General features: G+C 36.3%; 1 protein-coding gene across 6 annotated transcripts in view; it reads left to right on the top strand.

Moving 5' to 3' along the window:
• pigs (GAS2-like protein pickled eggs) overlaps window positions 1-25,932 on the top strand; it is a 418,326-nt gene that overhangs the window by 369,012 nt on the left and 23,382 nt on the right. The window lies entirely within an intron of this gene.

The raw sequence follows: 25,932 nt of genomic DNA, 5'->3' as shown, positions 1-25,932 counted from the left end.
GTTGTTTGTTTTGACATTTTTCACCTTGCCCAATTTTATGCGTGCACGGTTTTTTTCTTCTCTAGTCATAATGAGAAAAACCTGAGAATTTCATAAAACACGTAGATTATGGCTTGTCGCCTGATTGCCCCATTGCATACATCTAGGCGTTTAGTTTGTTTTTATGGTGTCTAACATAAATCTCAGTAAATCGTGCGTCTTGATTTTTTCTGTTGTTGCTGTTGCATTGTGGGAGAGTGCAGCAATTTTGCATTTATGGTATTTAGGTAAATAGTCAGATGATCTCTTGACGATTGAGGTTAGAGCTTTGTCTTTGTCTGGGGTTAAATGCAGTCTATTAAAGCGTATGCTGTTTGTCGCCGCAATGAATGACAGCCAACAAAAACAACGCAGTTTTCTTTTTTTATGAATTATGCTGCGGCACAAAGCAAAATACCTTCAGATTAATGCATGTTTGTTTTTTGCACATTCTGCCTCCTAAGTCGGTCGTTCGGTCACTTATTCATCATCGCCACCTCACCTACATATTTTTTTTAAGTTTATGTTCATTATTGCTATGATTTATAAGTTGTTCATGGGGTAATTTATAATATATGTATATGAAACTGTTCTTTTCTGTGGAATCTATAAAAGGTGTCAATGGAATTTTGCAATAAAAGGCGAAATTGGAAATGTTCTATATAAAAATAGTTCTGATTTTCCCAAGAATTTTTATAGAAAGAAATAATCCTGAGATTCTCAGGAATATTTTGCTATAGCCCTGAGGTTCACAGGAATTTTTTCTATAGTCCTGAGGTTCTCAGGATTTTTTTTCGATAGATAGAAATAAATAGACCTGGGGTTCACCGGAATTTTTGTCTATAGAAATAAATAGTCCTGTCTGTAGAAAAAATAGTTCTGGGGTTCTGAGAAATTTTTTCTATAGAGAAAATTGGCCTGAGGTTCTGAGGGATTTTTCTCTATAGAAAAAATTGCCCTGAGGTTCTCAGGAATTTTTTTCTATAGAAAAAATTGTCCTAAGTTAAGTAAGTAAGTTTAGAACTAAGGTCCTAAGATTTTTTTAGGATTTTTTCTATTGAAAAAAATAGTCCTAAGGATCTCAGGAATTTTTTCTGTAGAAAAACATAGTCCGGAGGTTCTCAGGAATATTCCCAGGATTTTTTCTATAGAAAAAATAATCATGACGTTTTCAGGACTTCTTTTCTATAGAAAAAATAGTATTGAAGTTATCAGGATTTTTTTCTATAGAAAAAACTAGTCCTGAGTTTCTCAGGATTTTTTTATAAAAAACTTGTACTGAGGTTTTCAGGATTTTTTTCTATAGAAAAGACAAGTCCTAAGGTTCTCAGGAAATTTTTCTATAGAATAAGTAGTCCTGAGGTTCTCAGGTAATTTTTCTATAGAAAAAGTATTTCTGAGGTTCTCAGGAAATTTTTCTATAGTTCATAGCAGAATGTGATCATCCCAACGGTTTTCATTGCTTTCTTATTATTCTAACAGTCATATTCCCACAATAGATTTTCCGTTACAATTAACAATTCTCTAACGAGCTGTCAAAAGTTTTTAACAAAAATTGCTCCCATGGCATTGCTTCTTCTTATGGCACATGTGTTTTGCGCATTGCAAAAGTTTAATGAAATTATTTATCACACAACGGAATAATTTGTAATAAATACATAAATTTGTTTTTAGAGTAATGCGTGCACATCATGGCATGGGACGGGACTATCATACGTCATAACTTAATTAAAATGTATTCGACAATTTCACACAAATGCATTCATATGAATATGTATTTATTTTCCCTCTATTTCCCTTAACAAAATGCAAAAGGAAAAAACAAACAGCTAAACGATCCCACGATTTCTCTTTATTTCAAATGAGCTGACAGTTCAAAGTGATACTCTTTGGAAAAACCAAATGTATGTAATGAAATGACTGATTGGGATATTGTAGAGCTTTTGCTGAGCTCATTACCTCATAATTGGTGGTTATGGAAAATGTGCAATTTTTATTTGCTATTGTTGATGTTTTTTCTGCTGGCCGGCCAAGTGGTGTGGTTGCGTTGGTGATGGTGCAATTGTGCCAACCATCCGTTTTTGTGCGAATTTGTAAAAAGTGTGGTGATGTTTTCGTTACTGCTGTGAAATGTTTGGGGATAAAAGCCAAAACAAAAGGAAAAACAATAGCGAATATATGGCAGTTTAAGGTGTTGCACTGTGGGCTTAAAGGAAATACAGACCGATACAGCCAATACGTTAAGTTGGAAATCAACTTTCTTAGGTTTTTTCTTCTATAGAAAAAGGCCTGAGCTTGTCAGGAATTTCTCTTCTATAGAAAAATATTTTTGAGGTTGGCAAAAATTTCTCTTCTATAGAAAAAATATTTTTGAGCTTGCCAGGAATTTTTTTCTATAGAAAAAAGTCCTGAGGTTCTCAGGATTTTTTATCTATAGAAAAAAATAGTCCTGGGATTCTCAGGAATTTTTTACTATAGAAAACAAAGTCCTGAGGTTCCCAGAAATTTTTTTCTATAGACAAAAAATAGTCCTGAGGTTCTCAGGAATTTTTTTCTATAGAAAAAACAGTCCTGAGGTTCTCAGGAATTTTTTTCTATAGAAAAAACAGTCCTGAGGTTCTCAGGATTTTTTTTCTAAAGAAAAAAAAAATAGTCCTGTGGTTCGCAGGAATTTTTTTCTATAGAAAAAAATAGTCCTGAGGTTTTTCTATAGAAAAAATAGTCATGAGGTTCTCAGGAATTTTTATTTTGCTATAGAAAAAAATAGTCCTGAGGTTCTCAGGAATTTTTTTCTATAGAAAAAAATAGTCCTGAGACTATTCTCAGGAATTTTTTTCTATAGAGGTTCTCAGGAATTTTTATTTTGCTATAGAAAAAATAGTCCTGAGGTTCTCAGGAATTTTTTTCTATAGAAAAAAATAGTCCTGAGACTATTCTCAGGAATTTTTTTCTATAGAGGTTCTCAGGATTTTTTTATAGATAAAAATAGTCCTGATGTTCTCAGCATTTTTTTCTATAGAAAAGAATAGTCCTGATGTTCTCAGCATTTTTTTCTATAGAAAAGAATAGTCCTGAGGTTCTCAGGAATTTTTTTCTATAGAAAAAAATAGTCCTGAGGTTCTCAGGAATTTTTTTCTATAGAAAAAAATAGTCCTGAGGTTCTCAGGAATTTTTTTCTATAGAAAAAAATAGTCCTGAGGTTCTCAGGAATTTTTTTCTATAGAAAAAAATAGTCCTGAGGTTATCAGGAATTTTTTTCTATAGAAAAAAATAGTCCTGAGGTTCTCAGGAATTTTTTTCTATAGAAAAAAATAGTCCTGAGGTTCTCAGGAATTTTTTTCTATAGAAAAAATAGTCCTGAGGTTCTCAGGAATTTTTTTCTATAGAAAAAAATAGTTCTGAGGTTCTCAGGAATTTTTTTCTATAGAAAAAATAGTCCTGAGGTTCTCAGGAATTTTTTTCAATAGAAAAAAATAGTCCTGAGGTTCTCAGGAATTTTTTTCAATAGAAAAAAATAGTCCTGAGGTTCTCAGGAATTTTTTTCTATAGAAAAAAATAGTCCTGAGGTTCTCATGAATTTTTTGCTATAGAAAAAAATAGTCCTGAGGTTCTCATGAATTTTTTTCTATAGAAAAAAATAGTCCTGAGGTTCTCAGGAATTTTTTTCTATAGAAAAAAATAGTCCTGAGGTTCTCAGGAATTTTTTTCTATAGAAAAAAATAGTCCTGAGGTTCTCAGGAATTTTTTTCTATAGAAAAAAATAGTCCTGAGGTTCTCAGGAATTTTTTTCTATAGAAAAAAATAGTCCTGAGGTTCTCAGGAATTTTTTTCTATAGAAAAAAATAGTCCTGAGGAAAATGTTCGGAACATTTGTGCGCACGATAACTCTTGAAGGTAGTAACCGATTTGGTCCATACTTTGCCCATCGTGGAGCATGTACCAGACTTAGATCAGGTTTTAATATGGACTCAATCGGTCCATTCCGTCGGATACCTCCCACACAAAAATTTGGAAAAGTTCAGTTTAGGACCATCTCTCGAATCGCGTTGATTTTTGCTTTAGCAACTTGTATACACTGTCCTCCATACGACGGTAGTTTCATCAGGGGCAAGTCCATACTTCCTGAGAAAATAGCCTGAAAGTTGCAAAAAACCCTATGACACCGTGTGTGGAGGTTGGAGGGCAAAATAACTCTCGAACAGGTCTGCCGATTCGGTCCATTCGGTACCTCCCACACAAAATTTCGGATACATGTTCACTTTAAGACCTGCTCTCGAATCACTTTGATTTTTGTTGAAGCAACTTGCATTCGCTGTCTCAATTGCGATGGTAAAAGTTGTTTCAGGGCAAGTCCATACTTCTTGAGCAAACATCCCTGAAGTTGTAATAAACCCCTATGGTACCATATGTAGTGGCTGGAGATCCATTCTTTTTAGTATCTCCTCCGCAAAACTTTTGATATTTAATCCTAATCAACATTTTGTCCGTTCAAACGACCAAAAATTTTAAATCTCCCTAAATACATGCGTTTTTTGGGAAAATTTTTTTCAGTATACACAGGCTGAGGGTATATCTCTGTCGGCAAAGCCGACTGATACTTTTTTACTTGTTTCTATAGCAAAAAATAGTCCCGAGGTTTTCAGGATTTTTTTTCTATAGAAAAAAATAGTCCTGAGGTTCTCAGGAATTTTTTCTATAGAAAAAATAGTCCTGAGATTCTCAGGAATTGTTTTTCTATAGAGGTTCTCAGGATTTTTTATAGATAAAAATAGTCCTGATGTTCTCAGCTTTTTTTCTATAGAAAAGAATAGTCCTGAGGTTCTCAGGAATTTGTTCTCAGGAATTTTTTTCTATAGAAAAAAATAGTCCTGAGATTCTCAGGAATTGTTTTTCTATAGAGGTTCTCAGGATTTTTTATAGATAAAAATAGTCCTGATGTTCTCAGCTTTTTTTCTATAGAAAAGAATAGTCCTGAGGTTCTCAGGAATTTGTTTCTATATAAAAAAATAGTCCTGAGGTTCTCAGGATTTTTTTCTATAGAAAAAATAGTCGTGAGTTTCTCAGGAATTTTTTCTACAGAAAAAAATAATCCTGATGTTTTCAAGAATTTTTCTCACGAATTTTTTGTCTATAGAAAAAAATAGTCCTGAGTTTCTCAGGATTTTTTCTATAGAAAAAAAAATAGTCCTGATGTTCTCAAGAGTTTTTTCTATGGAAAAGAAAGTCCTGAGGTTCTCATGAATTTTATATAGATTTTTTTCTGAGGATTTTTTTCTATAGAAAGAATAGTCATGAGGTTCTCAGGAATTTCTTCCATAGAAAAAAAAATAGTCATTGGGTTCTCAGGATTTTTTCTATAGAAAAAAATAGTCCTGAGATTGTCGGGAATTTTTTTCTATATGAAAAAATAGTCCTGATATTCTCAGGACTTTTTTCTGTTGAAAAAAATTGTCCTGAGATTCTTTTGTGGCAATATGCTGGCTTCCTCATCTCATTGTCAGCTTAAATTCAAGAAGATTTTATATATATTCCTTGTACGCAGCCCACTGTCTCCAATACTACTGCAATTTTTCCCCAGTTTGCTTTAAATTAAATTAAAATCTAAACTTAAGGAAAACAATTCATCATTCAAGTAATGCCTGGTGGCGACAATGTGTTGTCAAGACCAAGCAACACCAAGCCATAATGGGTTTGGAATATTGATCAAGAAAGAAAAGTGTTACAGCAACAACAAATAGATATTGCCAACATCCATAATAGACAGACGATTGAAACGAAAACCCCAGAAAACATATGTTAACGGATGGTTGTACGGTTGGATGGTAGGTTGTCGAGACCAGAAATAGAAACAAAAGGAGTGTAACATAATAAGCCCAACAAGCTAAGTCGACAGACAACACTCAGCAACAATCATTATGGGTATCCGTAATTATTGCCATCCACCATCAACATCAGTGCCTTTTGCCTTTGAAATAATCAAAAACATTTTTAACATTTCCTCACGCCATCAGCGACAGTTTTCCCAACACCAACAACGACAGACAGATTACAAGCAGCAGCAGCAGCAACAACAACAACGACACTGAGCTAACGCCAACATTTGTAATCGAATTTCAATGTTTCACTTTTAACATAACTTCTCACACGAATGGAATGAAAATGAAAGTTATGGTCATAACACCGTGCCCCATCCCCCACCCTTTTTTTCGATCCCTCACAACTTTGTTACATCTTGGGGCTATCTCCCAGATAACTTAAAAGATATTCACATGCTCCAATGTGAGTGCGCGAGTGTATGAATGAATACTTTTGAACTGTATAAGTAAAAGGATAGTTTTCCAACAACAACACCAACTATTGTTGGTGATCAAAGACTGTGTTGTTGTCTAGCCATCAAAACAACGTCATCATCAATGTCCTCGCTGCATAATAATAGGCATCAACACCATTAACTCCATCAGCAACATCATGATCTTTCTTTGATGGTATCATCAACACTGCCAGCACCTCCATCACCAGCACCACCAACCACCACCTCCAACGAGTTACTTTTGTCTGCATTTGATTGCCATCATATGTAGCCAGGCCAGACTCCTCTCATAGCTGATTATTATGTGGCATTTTTGTTAGCAAAAGAAATACCAAAACGAAAATAAAAAACGCCATTTGAATTACAGTGCGAAAATGTTAAAGCGCCACTTATCCACCAACTATGAATCTTTAACGAGCGCCATCATCCATACAACCAATCGTCATCATCAGCAGCGACACCAACCAACAGCCAGCATGTACCACAAGCTTTTAACTCCATGGCAAAAAAAACCATTCATCAGTAATTGGTAAATCTTTCTCTGTGTGTTTGTGTGTTTCTCTCCCTCCCTCCCATATGGCAAGGCATTCAGTTGGTCACCAAAGCGAGCCTGTGATGTATTTGATGATATGCCAACCAGCCAAGCTAACTAGCGTTTCAATGTTAGTTGATGGATTTCTACCAAAAATGGTCTCAACTGTATGACCTGCATGATGATGACGGATAGTACGGTATGTACCACTAGAGATATTCATGAAAAGTTTTGTGGCCAAAGATAAACGGCAGGTTGGTAGTTTAAAGGGGAAATAGAGGAAAGAAAAAATGAGGGTGTCATCCGGGCGAGCTATATCAAGTGCTCACCTCCTTCACATCCAGTGAAGTTTAGAGATTTATCTTCAAGTTCAAAGCATCCAAGCCCCTTGCTGAAGACTGCATATCCATGGTCATGTTTAGGAACTTTTGAGAAGTAGGAAAGAGAAGACAAGAGTCCTGGAACTATCAAATTCCACAATAATTAATTCCAGAAATTTAGAAGTTGGTTCGCATAATTCCCATTCTGAGGCAAGACAAATACTCTTCCAGTGGAGTATTGTACCGCCCGATCTCCTTTCTTTCGCCTAAAGTAAAGGTCTTGGAATACCAATTGTTTCCATTTCTAAAACAATTCTCCTTCTCCCAGTTGACAAAACAAGACATATTTAAGGTGTCGCGCATAATTCCCCTTCTGATGCCACACAAATTCGCACAAGTCTATTAACTGACCGGCTATTCGGTCATCGTTCGAAATTTGTTTCGGGAGCGAAATCTAAAGATATCCCCGGCAAAGTCTACTGTGTCCTTATGCACTTCCTGAACGAAAAAATTCAACAGACAGCTTGATATTTTCGGAGATGGCAGACGTATTCGCAGTGTTCAAAAATCAAATCGTTGGGGTATTCTTCGACAATCTCCTCACTTTTCTTCGCGTGCCAGCCATATCAACCAGAAGATGAAATTCAAGAAAGAAGTGCTAAAATTATTAGCTGGTAAAGATAAGGAGACATTGATAGCGACATATAACACCATTGGTAGCTCTGACTTCAATTATATCACACCGATCAGGACATTTTTTATGAGCAACACACAATTGGGAAACCTGCAAATATCCCAAAATAATGTGTTCCGAATTGCTACGAACTGCGCCCAGTTGTCAAATGTGGATCGTCTTTGTTGTTGTTTTTGTAACAATATAAATAGGTTCGTTCGTGTATTAATTCACTTATTCGGCTGTGGTTCCTTTCTATCCAGACTCAAAAATTCTACTACCTGAACTGGCTGCGTCCATAAAGAATAAGAAGATAGGGGATGGGGTTTAGTTTGGCAGTTGAACAAATGTAGCGTGTCGTGCGGTTCCAATCCACATGCAAGACATGCGTTGAGTATCTTGCTATCAATTCGGGCCCATTACAAATTGAGGCGACTATAGATGCAAATTAGGGTAAAACCACTCGTGTTTGCCTCTGCAGGTGGCATTCTTCTGCTGCGATGCATGGGTGGTCTCCATCTACGGCATTAACACTGCATGTTTGCACTGCCTGCGCAACTGCATCTGTGTGAAGGCTGTTCAAATCTGCCCGAAAATATCGTTAATCTAGAGGTTCTCTTTGTTCCTTTGGACCTCTCTCTAGATCATGAATATCTCTACTGACGTGCCTGGGTGGGGGAAGCCGCCTGTCCACTAAATTTTGGCAAGGGTGCTCTCGGCGATAACTCCCAAGTAGATACTGCATCCACAACATCTTTGTGTGCTAATGCATCCGTAAAATCTTCGCCTCTTCGTGAAGATGGTCCACTAGTGTCATGAGGAAGCACACTGTTACAGGCCTCTTCCACTACGTAGCGCTAACATTTGCAAACCACATTGGCGCCACATAACTTACCATAGATTGCTTTGTAAGAGGTCACCAAGGTTTGTTTGTGAGAATCTCATGTGCTTCCGGATAGCGATTAAACTGTTCGGGCTAATTTCAGCCATCAACGAGCTGAATAGTATGGCAATGAATTTGAGGGAGGCTATATTATATTCGTATTCCTCCAGTGGATGCCAGCTACCATGTCAAGTGCTAAACAGTGTGACAGTGAAAAATAGTGGCGGATATATTCATATTAATCCGATGGAAGTATTGTACGAAGTCAGCTATGACGATATTTAACTTATCATGTACATATGTTATCGACGATAGGATCCGTCGTCAAGATCGTACAATCATCCCCTTAAATTACGATCTCTATGCCATTTTCAGGGTGGAGAATTTCAAAAAGGTAGAGGTTAAACATTGGACGCCACTGTGGTGCATATCCGCCTTGCACGCTGAATGCTTCGGTACGATTCCCAGGCCAGGCAACTTCAAATTCAACGGTGGCAAAATATCCCTCAGTGTAATGTTGGCGACATTTCCTGAGTATTTCACCTATGTAAAACTTCTCTACAAGTGGTGTCGTAAGACACGCCGTTCGGACTCGACGATAAACAGTATTTCACAAATCATTGAGCTAATATGAATATGGGTGCACTCATTTATATGAAAGAAGTCTCCGTCGTCCTTTATGGGATGTTTCTGGGATATTTATTGTAGAAGTGAAACAGTTCCGGAGATATCACCCCGCCGTGGGAAATTTTCTGCTTCACTCTATTCTTTCTTATTCCTTAATACCAAAAAACTGGCGTCCAAACATATAGTTAGAAGTTCTCACTCATGTAAGCAAATCTTCTCTATGTCCCTAAACAGCTTCATATGGCTTACGATGTCAAAGGCCGTCAATAGGTCAAACAGCACAATGAATGATCGGTCGCAAGGCCTGTTCGGGTTCAGTCATCGACTGCTATTTTTATGGAATGTAATGATATTGTGGTATTGTGCAGTTTCCGGAATCCATGCTGATGTTAGGCAACTGGAAACCGTTTCTCATCATGGGTAGGAGTAGTAACTCTTCGATACTGGCGAAAGGATAGAAATCGGTATGTACGAATAGCCTGCACATATAGTTGATTATCCAACGTTTCATGCTCGGCTGGAGGGAAGTCCTTTCACGTCCTCGAAGAGCTTGACATGGTTGACGGTATCAAAGGCCTTCGATAGGTCAAGAACCACCATGATTGTTTTGGTCCCAAAGTCTGTTCTAGTTCAGTTCTCGAATGATATGTGCGGATACGGTGTGTAATGCTGTTGTGCCTCCGGGTATTTCCCGGAATCCACGCAGAGGTTGGTCAACTTTGAAACTTCTTCTAGTCATTCCAAGTAGTAGTGCCTCTAGGATATTCCAAGACGTCATTCCATCGGCCATCAACCGTCGACAGCGAACTCCTTGAACATCGTGCTACAGATGCAATATCCTCCAGCAATTTTGAAGGAGGTTTAATATTTCCGATTTGAATATGGAAACCGAAGAGTTGATGTGAAAAACAATTAACCTTGTCCTCTCTATATGTTAAAATAGGGATTTTCATCATGATCTTCTCTCACAACAAACTTCTGACAAACATTTTGCTCTCACAATTTCCGCCTCCCCTCTCATTTGGGGATTTCTTAATTCAATTTCGGACTGTGATCGGCGGCTTCCGTCCGACCTGAATATAGACTCCGAAGAGTCACTATGAGAAACAGTTACCCTTGTCTCCTCTAGAATGTTAAAATATGTGTTTCTCATAATGATCCTCTCCCATAACACATCTCTGCCAAAAATGTTCCTCTCACAACTTTCATCTCCTCTCTATCCTTTCGGAGGATTTTGATTCATGTTTTGTGATATATGTGTTGAATTTGAATTTACAATTGAACAGTCACAACAACAATATAAGCAGCAATTGGAAATTCATTGTTACATTTGTTGGAGCTTGTGTATGTATTGTTGTTACCGTTTTTGTTGCTGCTGCTGCAACTGACTCTGATGACGATCATTTGATCGTGGCATGTAAAGTCAAATGACTAACAACAGCATTTTTCCATTGGCTTCTGGCGGTTGGTACTTTACCTTAGAGATTATTATTTTGGTGGTATTCCCTTTTCGGTCTGGGACCTAACACCCCAAATAGATTTTTGTTCCCAGACACAAATCAAAATACATGAATACCCCCCAATACATGGTGGTGGTGCGAACAATTGCAATTGGTGTGTAGGTTTCGTGTAAAGGATTACATTTGATTAACGATTACAAACAATGCTGAAATTGTAGATTTATTTTGCTCCCCTTTGGCCCTCGGACAATTGAACTGGACTGCTGGACGGAGAAGCTGAATAATAGTTTGGCTGTCATTCGATCAAGATACAACGTGTGACTACAAATTGTGGCTTCGCTTTGGCTAACTGTGGCTGCTGCTGCTGTGATTTTATGGCTTGTGGCTTTCGTTTCGGTTTTCTTTATTTGCCATTCAATCGATTTCGATGAGTAACCAAACACCACCGCCTTTTATAACAACACAAATTATCATTATTTAAAAGTTTTTTTTTTCAAAACACCAAACATCATCCATCTTATAAATGTCTTTGATTGAGTCAAAAACACCGACCAAGGATCTATTTTTTGCAAAGGTCCCAACGATGCAGCTTAACCGACAAGTTTAGATTTTAAATATTTGCCATTGGGCAAATTGCTATCAACTTTCAACACGAATTACCCCCCGAATAAAAAACACGAAATTCAAACAACATCAACACCACCAGTCCCCAGCCATAACTGCCATGGAAGATGGTGGCTGGCGGCCACCAAACAAACCATCCTAGTCTCCTAGTCACTCATTTACCATTACGTTTGGTCGGCCAACAACATGGAAATTTATTAATCAAAATACACTCTAAACTATGTATGGCCAAAAAGAAACATTTCCTTATTTTGTTGTAGTGCTATGTTGTAATGCCTTCCAAAAAAAATCCAGAAATTACCCGGCAGAGAGTGAAAATAATATTTAAATATCTGCCAGGAATGCATGAATTGCTGCTAGCTCCTAGGCCTAGGCAAGGTACTTAAAACCATTGCAACAACTACTGGATTGCAAACTAAAAACCAAAAACACATGCAACCGAACGCCGTGGGCCCCTTTGTGAATAGTTGCTGTTGTTGTTGCTGCTGATTTGCAAAGCGCGTAAACATAATGATTTAATGTTATCACAATGATCGGTGAATGGTCTTTTAATAATGATCATTTAAATGCCATAAACAAATTTTCACTTTAACGTTTTATCCAGCTGCTCGGATCACCCGCACATTAAACATCTACTGGGATCCACCCCCTAGCAACACCTTTTTTCCCTGCACACATCTCATCATCGGCATCAACAATCACCGTCAGCAGCATCAGCATCAATGATGTCTGGACTCTCTCCGGCTCTGTCTGTGATAAAACCACAAAGAAAGCCACACCGTCCAGAGTCCACTGCGGTGTTTATATTTTCTGTGCATTATTTGTATCCCCCAACTTCCTTATAAAATCACAATAATATGATATTTACCAATAAATCACAATTATCATGCGAACACCATCATCAAGTGGAAGTTTTTATTGTCTGTTGAGTTTATTTGTTTGTTTGGTTGTCGGTTTGTTTGTTTTTGTTTTCCAATTGTGGGAGCCAAATTACCATCAGACAAGAGTACCACCCAATTTTGGCCCAAAAAAGTAAAAGAAAAGAAGAAGTTATGATTGTATTGAAAGGAAAGTCTGAGTTTGAATATCTCTTCAAAATATCACGTATTCAATTAATTACTAATTTGAAAAGAAGGCGTAGAGGAAAGACGGTTGGCCAAAATATTTTCAGAAGCTTCACTATTGAAGGGTAATTTTTAAAAAAAATTATATTATTTTTTATGAGGATGAGTGTCTTCCAATAGAGGATCAAGATGTTATCTTATAAATACTCACTCAAATGTGTTTTTGTGTAGAGGAGAAGGCCATCTAAGGGGACCTGAAGATATTCCCACGAAAACCAAAGGTCTTCTTGTGAAAAGTTTAAGATCTTTCTAAAGATGAGCAAAAGCTTTTGTAATGGATAACCAGAAGATCTTCCTATGATAGAACAATACCGCTAAGTTTAGAGACCAAAGGGGGATTCTTACGGGAGACACAAATATCTTCTTCAGGGCACTCCTGAATAAAAATTCCGTGCGGAATTTGTTCTCTTTCTCCAATTTTTTATTTAAATATTTGTGTCCAAAAGGGAATATTTTTGTCGATTCGAATATTCCATAATTAAGTGATTCTAGGTTCCAAAATATGTATTTAAAAAAATTGTACCTTTTAAAATTATTTTCTCTGCCGAATATTCCGAGAGAAATATGTATATATGATTGCCCTGTTTATAAAAGACCAAAATGTCACCAGAAAAATACCAAAATTCTTTTTTTAAAATACTAAAAGTCTTCTCATAGAAGCTGAAAGTTATTCTCATAGAAAACAAAAAGATAACCTCACGACAAATCCAAGGGCTATTCTACTAGACGATAAAAACGTCCTTTGCGAAAATAACAAAACCAAAGTTTCTTCCCCATCTTCCAAAATATCAAAAATTCTTCTCGTAGAAGACCATGCGTTGCTCTTCTAGAAGTCCAAAATTTCTTTTTCTAGAAGATCTAACAGTCTTCTTATGTAAGAACTTCTTCTAGTAGACCCTTTGGTCTTTTCATAGAAGTTCAAAAATTTTTACATATATGATCGAACGGTTATCTAATGGAAGAACAAAATGTCAAATAAGGATAGCAAATTCTATTTATAAAAGTGCGAGGGATATTCTCCTAAGAAATACAAATACCCTCTCCAAACACCAAAGCTCTACCCATAGAAGATAAAAAAGTCTAATCCTAGAAGTCCAATAGTTCAAAAAAGATCAACACGTCATCTCAAAGATTAGCACGCAATAGCACCAGCAGAGCCATAGACGTGGATTTTTAAGAATATTTTTTCTCGCACCATCAGAGCCATATTATATATAATTGTTCCACAAACATCCCAGATGGGAAAAGGGGGACTTCTCTCCAACAGAGCCATAGGCGTGTATTTTTAAGAATATTTTTCAAGCAACAAAAAAGCCATATGCGTGGATTTTTTAAGAATATTTTTTCAAGCACCAACCTGAATATTTAAGAATATTTTTTTCAAGCACCAATAGAGTCATAGGCGTGGATTTTTTAAGAATATTTTTTCAAGCACCAACAGAGCCATATAATATATAGTTGTTCCACAAACATCCCAGATAGGACAAGGAGGACTTCTCTCCAACAGAGCCATAAGCGTGGATTTTTTTAGAATATATTTTTCAAGCACCAACCTGAATATTTTCAGAATATTTTTTCAAGCACTAACAGAACTATAGTCGTGGATTTTTTAAGAATATTTTTACAAGCACCAACGTAGATATTTTATTAATATTTTTACAAGCACAAACAGAGCCATGAGGGTGGATTTTTTAAGAATATTTTTACAAGCACCTACCTGAATTTTTAAGAATATTTTTTCAAGCACCAACAGAGCCATAGGCGTGGATTTTTTTAAGAATATTTTTACAAGCACCAACGTGGATATTTGAATAATATTTTTGCAAGCACCAACGTGGATATTTTAAGAATATTTTTTCAAGCACCAACAGAGCTATAGGCTTGGATTTTTTAACAATATTTTTACAAGCACCAACGTGGATATTTTAAGAATATTTTTACAAGCACCAACAGAACTTTAGTCGTGGATTTTTTAAGAATATTTTTACAAGCACCAATGTGGATATTTTAAGAATATTTTTACAAGCACCAACAGAACTATAGTCGTGGATTTTTTAAGAATATTTTTACAAGCACCAAGCACAAACAGAGCCATGAGGGTGGATTTTTTAAGAATATTTTTACAAGCACCAACCTGAATTTTTAAGAATATTTTTTCAAGCACCAACAGAGCCATATGCGTGGATTTTTTAAGAATATTTTTACAAGCACCAACGTGGATATTTGAATAATATTTTTACAAGCACCAACCTGAATTTTTAAGAATATTTTTTCAAGCACCAACAGAGCCATATGCGTGGATTTTTTAAGAATATTTTTACAAGCACCTACCTGGGTTTTTAAGAATATTTTTACAAGCACCAACAGAGGCATAAGGGCTTGGATTTTTAAGAATATTTTTACTAGCACCTACCTGAATTTTTAAGAATATTTTTTTAGGCTTGGATTTTTTAAGAATATTTTTACTAGCACCTACCTGTATTTTTAAGAATATTTTTACAAGCACTAACGTAGATATTTTAAGAATTTTATTTCAAGCACCAACAGAGCTATAGGCTTGGATTTTTCAAGAATATTTTTACAAGCACCAAAAGAGCCATCGGTCTAATGAGATATGTTTAATGAACACTACGTCCATAGAGAACAACAAAAAATCGTTGTTCGAACCTAAAATCTACAAATGGACAAAATGAACAAAAATTGTAGAGTCTTACATGCATAACAACGCATCTATTGCAGAAGGCAAACCGATGCTAAGCATAGCAGGCTGACTCAATGGGTTGTATATTTAATTAAAATTAGTAGTGACTGCCAAAGATAAACTTTGAACGTATATTGAATTTTCCTAGGTGTACGAAGGGTCGTATGGGTCGCGGGCAATACTAATATGACACAGAGTTCCTCTGATTATTGTGTTGGGTTTACATTGGAATAATGCTGAAATATATCAGCGCCTGTTTTGAAAATTGTTTGGAAGATCAAAATTAATTTTCTAGAGTTCCACAAGCGCCTTACACGCGTCCAAACGGTTCTCTTAGGAACAAGATGTAGATGATACTCTCGTAGTAGATGACCGCAATGTGTTGCATATCAGACTAGAAAACTACCGCCCAGAATACATAATCTTATGATAAATTATAAATTTTTAATTGATTTTGAAAATTTCGGATATCTGGAACCATCCATCATGTAATCTATTCGAATAAATAAACCATAGGTCGTATACATTATTGGCAATACTCATGCGTCCTACAGTTCCTCTAGATAATATTTGGTTTATATTGAAGAAAGACTAAAGGAATATTTCAGTGCATGGATTATCCAGGAAGATTAAAAAGCATAATCTAGTAATCCACTAGGAGAAACAAATTGACGAATTACAGTTTTAAAATTACATTTTTCGAGTAACTGACAAAAATTGTGCGTTTAAATTTTAATTTGTCGTTAAATCAAAAAATGAGTAATAGAATCGCATTACTGCTGAAACCATCAGTCGTATACTGTATGTAAAAAACTGAACAATAGGCGGAGTGATATGTACGGAAATGTTTAACCTTTACCTTTCGAAAATTCCACAGCCTCCAGACGGCATAGGGAGCGCAATGCATGCGGGAGATTATACGATAACGTTGGGTTCTCTCCTCGATGACATATGTATGTGATAGGTTAAATATCTTCTTGAAAATATACGCCTCTAAATCGCCTGTCACACTATTCACCTGAACATATTGGACGATGAGGTCAAGATTTTGGTTGTAACGTTTGATATCATCTTTGAGTCACCCTTGCAAGCAACAGCTATTTGCAAAAATATAAGAAGTGGGAACAAGACCCTCAAGTTACTATCCGGCAGCACTTGGGTTTCTGAGGCCGGGTTTCTGGGCCGGTCTGTGGTAAACAATGCGGCGCCAGTGTAGTATGCAATTGTTGGTGCTACGCAGTGGAAGAATATTTAAAATTGTAAGAATGCCGCCCTAGGGGTAATGAAATAGCAAACTCCTTAGCAAAACAGACCAGGGAACAACCTACAGTCAGCCTAGATAACGCCAAGCCCTTAAAGGTGACGCGTATAGAGCTAAAGGCATGGGCAAAATATGCACATATATCCCTCTGGAATAAAGAAGACAAGGGAAAAAACACAAAAATCCTATGGGAGAACCCAGACGAGGACAAAAAAGGGACTGCTTTTACTAAGTAAAAAAGACATTAGTAGACTGACGGGTATCCTTACAGGACACCTGGGTCTACAAGCGCACCTGCATAAAAGAGGTTGCGCAGAAAGCAGTGAATGCAGACATGCAGAGAGGACGACGAAACGTTGGAACACTACCTCTGTCATTGCCAGGCCTTCACAAACCCGAGAAAAGGGCTACTAGGGAGCGACATGATACAAAGACTCGACCATATTAGGACAATCGAGCTCAAAACATTACGAGACTATGTCAATATGACAGAAATCTTAGACTAACGTCAATAGAATAATCAGGAATTTTAGCTAATTTCATACACTAAATATACAACCTCATCCTGACCGCAAACTAGAGCGCACAACAGGCTTACTTTATGGCTTAACTGTATGTCCACAAGGACAAGGACATGAACGATAGATCGTATACTTTGTGGCAATACTCATACGACCCAAAGTTCATCTAGATAATTATAACTTGATTACACCGGAGCAAGTTGTTGACATATTTCAGCTACCGGATTCAAAATGCATCCTCTTGGGAGATAAAAAGCAATTTTATAGAATACAAAAAGAGTTTTGCATCGTCCAGGCCACTTGCATATAGAGGACAAAAAGGTTTACTCATAGAAGAACTTATAGGAGGCTGATGCAATTGGTTGCATATTTGTCTGGAAGAACCAGTTCTTAGCTTAGAGATACCTATGATACCTTAGTGCCTAGCTTAGAGATACCTATGAAGTTATCTGAATGTACAGTGGGTCGTATATAATAAACATACGACCCACACCCCATTAATAATAATAATAATTTTATATACTGCAAAATATGTTAGTGGTAGAGGGCGAACTTATATAACCTTTCCACATTCTGTTTACCTTTCCACATTCTGTGGTGGATAATGTAACCAGTAACAGCAACAAACTACCAGAAAATGATGCCAAAAAATGTGGAATATTCGTCAGTATTGTAGTTACTGTTCTCCTTCTATTTGTCTATGTTTGATTCCGCCGCCTCAAACCAAGTTTCCATCGTTCTTATGAGTAATGGTGTCGCTCGGATCATGTTAGCTCTCTAGCTTCAGCAGATGATGGATGTTATTTGGGAGAGATGGGTGTTTATTTGAAACAAAAGCGAGACCAAGATAAGCGCTGGGCTTCTCTACCTCTAAGCTAATAATAGATAGCCTAAATAGTAGGTTATCCGGTAGTTGTTGATATTTAAATATTCTGCCTAAAAGTATGTTCATTAGATTATGTTTCTCAGACTATTTGCCCTATAATAATGTTAATGTTAAGTTATAGGGTTTTAAGGATAGGAAATAGCCTTGTAATATTATAATTCACTTTAAAACCGAACTAGGAATTTAAAATCCTTTCCTAAATCAATTCTATTAGCCTGAATATCTAGCTCGATATGTTTAACTGTGGACTTTGCACACAAGGGCCTTTTATAACAGGAGTTTGATATTAAATCCATTGAATTTGGTTGCAAGCCGTTGATCATTTTTGGCAATTAACCCTTTACAACAGTGAAATTTCTCTTCATTTTTCCTTTCAAGCTAACATATTTTGCAACAATCGTTGTAATCATCTCCAAACCTCTTCTATATGTTTGCCATTAATCGTTTGTTTTTTGTTAAAAAAATCACTTTTTTGTGTAGTTTTTCATTTCATTTCATTTCCTCGAATCGAATTGTTTTCAATTTTTCTTTTACAAATTGCGTGAGTTCAGAGAATTTCTGTTAGCCGCCATGGATGACCAAAAAGGAAAATATCTCAAATGAAATTATGCATCAACACGATTTAACATAAAATGAAATTGTTTTTCTGTTACTTAAATGGTTTTCAACATAAAATTAAACGACCGAAATTTGTTTTGGTTTCATTCGATATGAAGTGCTACAAATGGTATCGAATTTTTGTGCTTGCTGTTTGCAATGCTTGTTGGGCAGGCCGCTGTCGCCGCGTGTTAGAGATCCTGGTGACGATCTTCTAACAACCAAGTCGTCCTATAATCATGAACATAGGGTATTGGCAATATGGCTGGCCAATAATACAACGATAGTTCGATGACGATGAGGAAGGAACATGTAGTCAAACACGATTGTGGTAACAAACATACGACGGCCTCTGCCTAACTGCCATAAACTGTGATTTAAAGACACATAGGCCAAATAGGGACAGACAAGCGTACAAGTCCACAAAAAAATTATATTTTTATGTTGCAAATCCTACAACTCCTCTGTTGTAGACACCACTCTTAACAAAACGAAACGAACCCCAGGAGTACAGAGGTCAGACTATAAAGAAGCCGTTAATGTTGTTTGCTGTTTTTAATTTTTTTTGTTTCTTCTTGGTCGTCGTCTTCTAAGTTTCGCATTTCCTACAGATTTGTTTTGGCCATGTAAGCTGCTTGTTTGTGGGCCTATTTGTTGGATTATTTGTTTAGACAATGAATGATACATACGCGAGTGCAAGATCACTACCTCTAAACGTCCGCCCCGGCATCTTGCAACAATAATAACAACAACAGGCACCACAAATTGCCAAGGAGCGCGTGAATTTATGCAATGCATTGTGAGTGAGGGAGCCTTGCTATGTGGACATGGAAGAAAGACAAACCTCACCACGAGACAGACGGACAGAAAGACAGCCACAGTGACTTTGCTGGACCCTGGAATGATCATGATGATCGTCACGTCTCTGGATCTCGGTAGTTGTTATGGTAGTATCGTGTTTTTTTCATTGTTGTTGCTGTTAGAAGATAGCACACGGGCCATTTAAAGGTTCAACAAATGTCTTAAAAGGTAGCGCCAAACAAAGTGTATTTTACTTGCTGTTGTACTGGAGTGCTCCTGTACGAGATACAGCTGACATCGGCTGCATACTTATATGAATTGTTTCTTAACCTAAACACGATCACAGTGATAATGTCTAATGTTGTTCCATGCCGTGTAATGTGGTAGATGATGTTTCTTCTGCTTGCTGATGGTGGTGGCGGTTGATGCTACCGCAAATATAGAAGGTGGAAGAGGAGTAGGAGTTGTATCATGTACAATATTAACAGAAAAGTAAAAAACGAAACGAAATTATAGTCAGGGCTTGCAATCCGCATCTGTCTGTCCATTTAGGAAAACACAACAACAACGAAAACAACACACATTAAGTTCTGACCTTTCATTTGACTTTCGTTTGCTCCCCAAAAGAAAAAAAAGAAAAGAAAAACTACCAAAAATGCAATCATATTTGTTTGATGGCAAGGAATGTTCGGAAAAAGGTACACAGTGTAACGAAATCCGGCGAAATACGTCCAAAAGTAGACTTAACTGCACTTTTTCCCGGGCAGTGGCCCTATTCCATTTTCATATCTTGGGAAGTATTGGCTTCCCTTACACAAAATTATAACGACACAAGTGTCTTTAAACTGAATTCAAGAGCAAATGTGTTGAACATTTGCGGAGGAGGTGCCTGAAGGAATGGACTAACTAGATTTAAGTTTGAGGGTCATTCATTGGTCACCGCAGGATGTGTTGCTGTTTTAGGTCATGGTGTCAGCAAGTCTATGCTTGCACATGTCAGCTCACTACTTTTAACAGATGTTGGATATTCTATAAGAGAGCTGAGTGTTTATTTCAAATAAAAACTGGATCAAGATAAGCCCTGGGCTTTACCACATTAATAACTATTATCCGTAGTAGGTACTCCCGTAGTTATTAATATCTAAATATTCCGCCTAAAAGTATGCTCATTAGCTAACCTTTCTCAGACTATTTGCCCTATAACAATATTAATGTTGAAGTATATGCGGTGTTTAAGGATAAAAAAATAACCTTATAATATTATGATTCACTTGAAACTCAATACAGGAGTTTAAAATCCTAGGACAATATTACTATGTTAGAAAGCATAGATTTACCAATGAAAAAAATTATATCGTTGCCGTCAGAATTACCAGGACTACTTTAAACTGTAAGTAAATTTCAATTAAGCGAAAATGTTGACCTTTTGTCAGGGAAGTTCAGGAAGGAGTTGTCTTCGAACTATATTATGATTTAGGTTTGAGTCAGTCTCTTCTTTCGATAGTTTTACCACCATTAAATACTTTATTTGTCCATCGTTTCAAAACAATCCTCTAACAGCCCCTAAACTGCACGTAAACGCGTGCGCGGCATTTCAGGGACAATTTTCGATTTTTTGTAGGGAGATTTGCAGATAGAGAGACGAACGGACAAGGCTTAATCGACTACAATTCGCTTGAAAGGGATTTGCATTACTTTGGGTCCAAAACCTTTATTTCGATCAAGCGCATTTTTGATCGTAACAAAGTGGATACACCTTCGGTAGCCTTAAGCCCGAGATTATAAAAATGTGGAGTATGGTTGTTGTTGTAACAACGAAAATATTTTCTTTCGTATATCTTTTCAGTTATTTGGTTATGTTCCTCTGTGTCCCGATTTAAAAATTCTGCAACCTGGACCGGCTACGTCCATAAAGAATCGGAACACAGGTAAAAGGGTTTAGCTAGGCAATTGAACAAATGCAACGTGTCGTCCGGTCCCAATTTACATGCAGGACAGTTCGGGACCAATACGAATTGAGGCGATTGCATCATCCGGATCTTAATTGGGCTAAAACCAGTTGTGTTTATCGTGACAGCTGACGTTATTCTGCTGCGATGGAGGGGGATACGGTTGGCTCGAAGTACGGCATTCACACTGTATCTTTGTACTGCCAGCCTTACTGGATCAGAGGGAATGTTATCCAAAACTGCCTGATAAACTCGTTGATTTAAAAGATTTCTGTTTGTACCTTTTGAAGAAACTGGGTGGGGGAGTCCTATCCACTAGATTGTGGCAAGGATGCGCTCACGGCGACTGCTATAAATATTCGCTAATTAAAGAAATGAAACATAAACAAATGTCGATAAGTTCTATGAAAAACTATGTATTTCTCGCAAAACACCCTGTGGGTATTAGGGGGTGTTTCTCCCATTTCTATATTAAGTTGAATGCTATGGGGGCTACTTCTTGTAACCGTATCCTAACGGTTTCGAATGGAAAGGTCGATTTGAATTGTGGACTGTGCACTTGTGGTTAACCGGACTGTTCCTTTACTTTAAAAAATGGTAACAGTGGCAAAAAATGGTAAAAGTGGTGAACTGGTCTCATATAAATTGTATGCTTGTTGAAGTAAAGGAACGCTTTGCAGGTTAAAAATGGTAAGAAATGGTAACCTCAGGCACGTAAAGGAACAGAGCTAACATCTCGTCTCCGGCTGAAAGATCAATAAGAAGCCCTATAAAAATTAATATCATCAAAAGTATGCTCCTTTCAAGACAAGAAGGAGTTATGTGGCGTATTATTGACGCCGTCAATTATGGGACCCATGGTACTATTGAGAAAACTAAAAAAACGAGAAAGGTTAGTTAGCTCAATGCAAAAATTGGATAGGAATGCTCCTATGCTATGGGTTAAATCGATCGACATATTATAAAGCCATTATAATGGGCGCAGTTACATATATGGTCCTTCTCGGGATCGTAGCGTCCGTGTTATGGACGGGATATACAACTGATATTGAAGAACATATCTTTTATCGGGACTGTCGCTACTCTTTCGGCTGGATAGCCTCTGTTTATTTTATTTATTTTTTTATTAAATCACAAAATCACTTCCACTTCTACATTCAAGAAACCTCTGTCAGGCCATCTGCCGCTGAAACTTATCTGTAAAAAGTCCTGTCAAATTTGTTGCATTAGGGGATTCGGTATTCATTTCATCTTTACACAATATCTTTACAATGGTGGGTTACCGATATTTTACATGTTGATGGATAAAAAATGTTGAAAAAATATCTTCTTAAATTATTACATTATTTTAGCTCAACCATTGATACACTTCAAAAAAAAATAGAATTAAAATTAAAAAGACTGGCCAAACATATTTTTCTCGAATTCCCAAATCAAAGTTAAGTCGACTTTCGTTTAATCGATTAATCGACTTTTCGCAGTCAAAAATCTGAATATCGTAGTCGACTTTTGTCTGGAGGGAAAATCGCATAATCGATTATCTTTTGATCGATTTCCGATTGTTGACTTGGTGGGTTTACACTTTTGGCGGTTTTACAGTTTTAAAAGAAAATTCGGAAATCGACGAATAGTCGACTATAATCGATTTTCTGCGGTTATCAAAAAGTCGAATATCGAGTTTTAAGACTACTGAAATAATCGCTAGACCGAAAAATCGCATTTTTCGTTTTAGACCAAAATCGAAAAGTCGAAAAATCGATTATTGCTTTCCATTACCTATCCCTAATCCACAATCCAACTTTTGTGTAGTTGCATGACAGCTATTATGTTATAGTGTACCTCTGTAATACATAACACCATTTCCACTCCATATCACTTTCACTTGTGCATTCCAAGAACATCTGTCAGGTCATACAATACAACTTCTCTATAAATAATCAGACAATCTTGGTGCTAAAGGGGTTTCATAAATAATTTTCTTTTAATGCAATCTCTTTTCCATTGTTGGGAGAAATAAATTTAAAAAATTTTCAGGTAGTATTTGAAAAAAGTTTAAATTACTGAATGATTATAGGTCAAAAAGTTATGTGTTGTATTGTGTATGTCAATTATACAACCCTTGGCAATCTTCGAAAATGTCGAATTAAAAATAATAAGCTGGGTCAATGATATTGCGATGGAATTCCCATTAAAATTTCTTAAAATCCCCTAATACCGAAATCGGTATTTCGCTACTTCTTGCAGCCCGTAGATTATATATTTATTATTATCGCCCCTGTCTTTGAGCTAGGTATCCGACTGATGATGAAAAATTTCTAATTTCAAAATTATCAGCATTTTTTATCATGGTCAGTAATCTTTAAAAAAATATTTTTTCAAACAGGAGGGTTGGCGTTTTTTTATTTGGGATGACGACTTCTATTTTGTTTTTCAAAATAGTCAGGCTTAATCCCATAGTCGTTGTTTTAATACTTTATTAAAACAACTTTAATTTATTAGTGGAAAAAAATTGGCGATGCTTACCAAGGGGTAAGGCAGGGAAGACTATAGTTTCAGATCTCGCCACAGATCTTCATCAGTTCCCTTGTTTCAAACATCTTTCAACAAACATAATTTTTCAGAACTATAGCTCAAAAGCATATAAATTGTATAATATACAACCACTATTCGCGAGTTATAAAGGGTTAAACCTTGGGTTCAACGATGCTAAATTTTCAATAATATTGTCCATATACCCTTCCAGCCTAAAGACTGAGGGTAAAAAATATCTTCTTAAATTATTACATTATTTTAGCTCAACCATTGATACACTTCAAAAAAAAAATATAATTAAAATTAAAAAGACTGGCCAAACATATTTTGCTCGAATTCCCAAATCAAAGATATAGGGATAGGTAAGTCGGCTTTCGTTTAATCGACTTTTCGCAGTCAAAAATCTAAATATCGTAGTCGACTTTTGTCTGGAGGGAAAATCGCATAATCGATTATCTTTTGATCGATTTCCGATTGTTGACTTGGTGCTTTTACACTTTTGGCGGTTTTACAGTTTTAAAAGAAAATTCGGAAATCGACGAATAGTCGACTATAATCGATTTTCTGTGGTTATCAAAAAGTCGAAAATCGAGTTTTAAGACTACTGAAATAGTCGCTAGACCGACAAATTGCATTTTTGGTTTTATTTGATTGTTTTTAAGTCTGGAGTGTTACCCCCAATGGCTTAAACTTCATCATTACTCTCTATTACAGAGAGTAATGTTTTTCAAAACGAACTGACAATGTTGAAAAATGTTACTGATCGCTACCAATATCATGATTTCATCCCGGCGAAGGGAATTATCAATTGGCTTCTCAGTTTTTGAAATGATGCCTTTTTAGCGAAAAACCGAACTCTTTAAGTGTCTGGTATTCTCGTATGAATGAGAATCACACTCACTTTTCGGCTTTTCCAAAGAAACACCAAAATCAAAATATTTTGCAACATGTCAGCACGTATCAACTAAGAATTCTTCGAATTCTGTGAGTTGTGAGTTTTAGACCAAAATTGAAAAGTCGAAAATTCGATTATTGCTTTCCATTACCTATCCCTAATCCACAATCCCATAGTCATTGTTTTAATACTTTATTAAAACAACTTTAATTTATTAGTGGGAAAAAATTGGCGATGTTTACCAAGGGGTAAGGCTGGGAAGACTATAGTTTCAGATCTCGCCACAGATCTTCATCAGTTCCCTTGTTTCAAACATCTTTCAACAAACATAATTTTTCAGAACTATAGCTCAAAAAGTTATTTGCTTGTTTCTTGTCGAAAAATAATACCATCCCCATAAGAATATAGCCAAATCCCCCTAAAATCGACACTGGTCCTCCACTTCTTTTTGGCGTTCGTAGTATATATTTTTAGTCTATTCGATCTGTCCTTTGGGTGAAGCGCACGAAAGACCATTAAATATTTTTATTTTTAAAAATTTAGAATATAAATCTTTGGAAAGTAATATTGTTTCAAACATCCTCCAAAAAATCATATGTACATTCAAAAATGTTTTTTTAATTTTATAGCTTAATGCCGGGCATACACTATGGGCATGCAGGACAGCATTTGTAATAGTATTAGTAAATTTTGAAGTTTTTGTCAATGTATTTGGGAGTAGTTTTGGCAGGATTGAAATCAAAATAGTTTTGATTTTGTAAATGAACCCCTTTCAATCCGATGAATTTTGTTTATTTTCCAAGTAACCAACAAATATTTTTTGAAAACAACAAATATTATTTGTGAGGAAATTATAAATTTGGAAAACTTCAACCCAAAATCGATTTCTGGAGGAAAATTCATCATTTTTGCAATATGGATTGAAGGAATGCCACACAATATTCAATCACACACTTACACAAGGGTTCATCGGTTGCTGTCCTGCATGCCCATAGTGTATGCCCGGCATTAAGAATTGTGTGGTATGGTTAACGTCGTCTATTATACAACCCATAGTACTCTTGCCAAATAAAAATAAAACAAAACATTTATAGTAATATATTTCCAAAAATGTTTGTCTGCGACTGAAAAAATATTCTTCTAAAAATCCTTCGGAAGATTTTTGAAAAAAAGTATTTCTATGATTGCACACTTAGATATCGTATGATTAACGTCATC

The sequence above is a fragment of the Musca autumnalis genome, unplaced genomic scaffold (assembly GCF_047663935.1).
Source record: "Musca autumnalis isolate F117 unplaced genomic scaffold, ASM4766393v1 scaffold_3, whole genome shotgun sequence".
NCBI classification, from domain to species: Eukaryota; Metazoa; Arthropoda; class Insecta; order Diptera; family Muscidae; genus Musca; species Musca autumnalis.
Note: the sequence above shows the minus strand (reverse complement) of the source record. Positions and strands in the feature narration are given on the sequence as shown.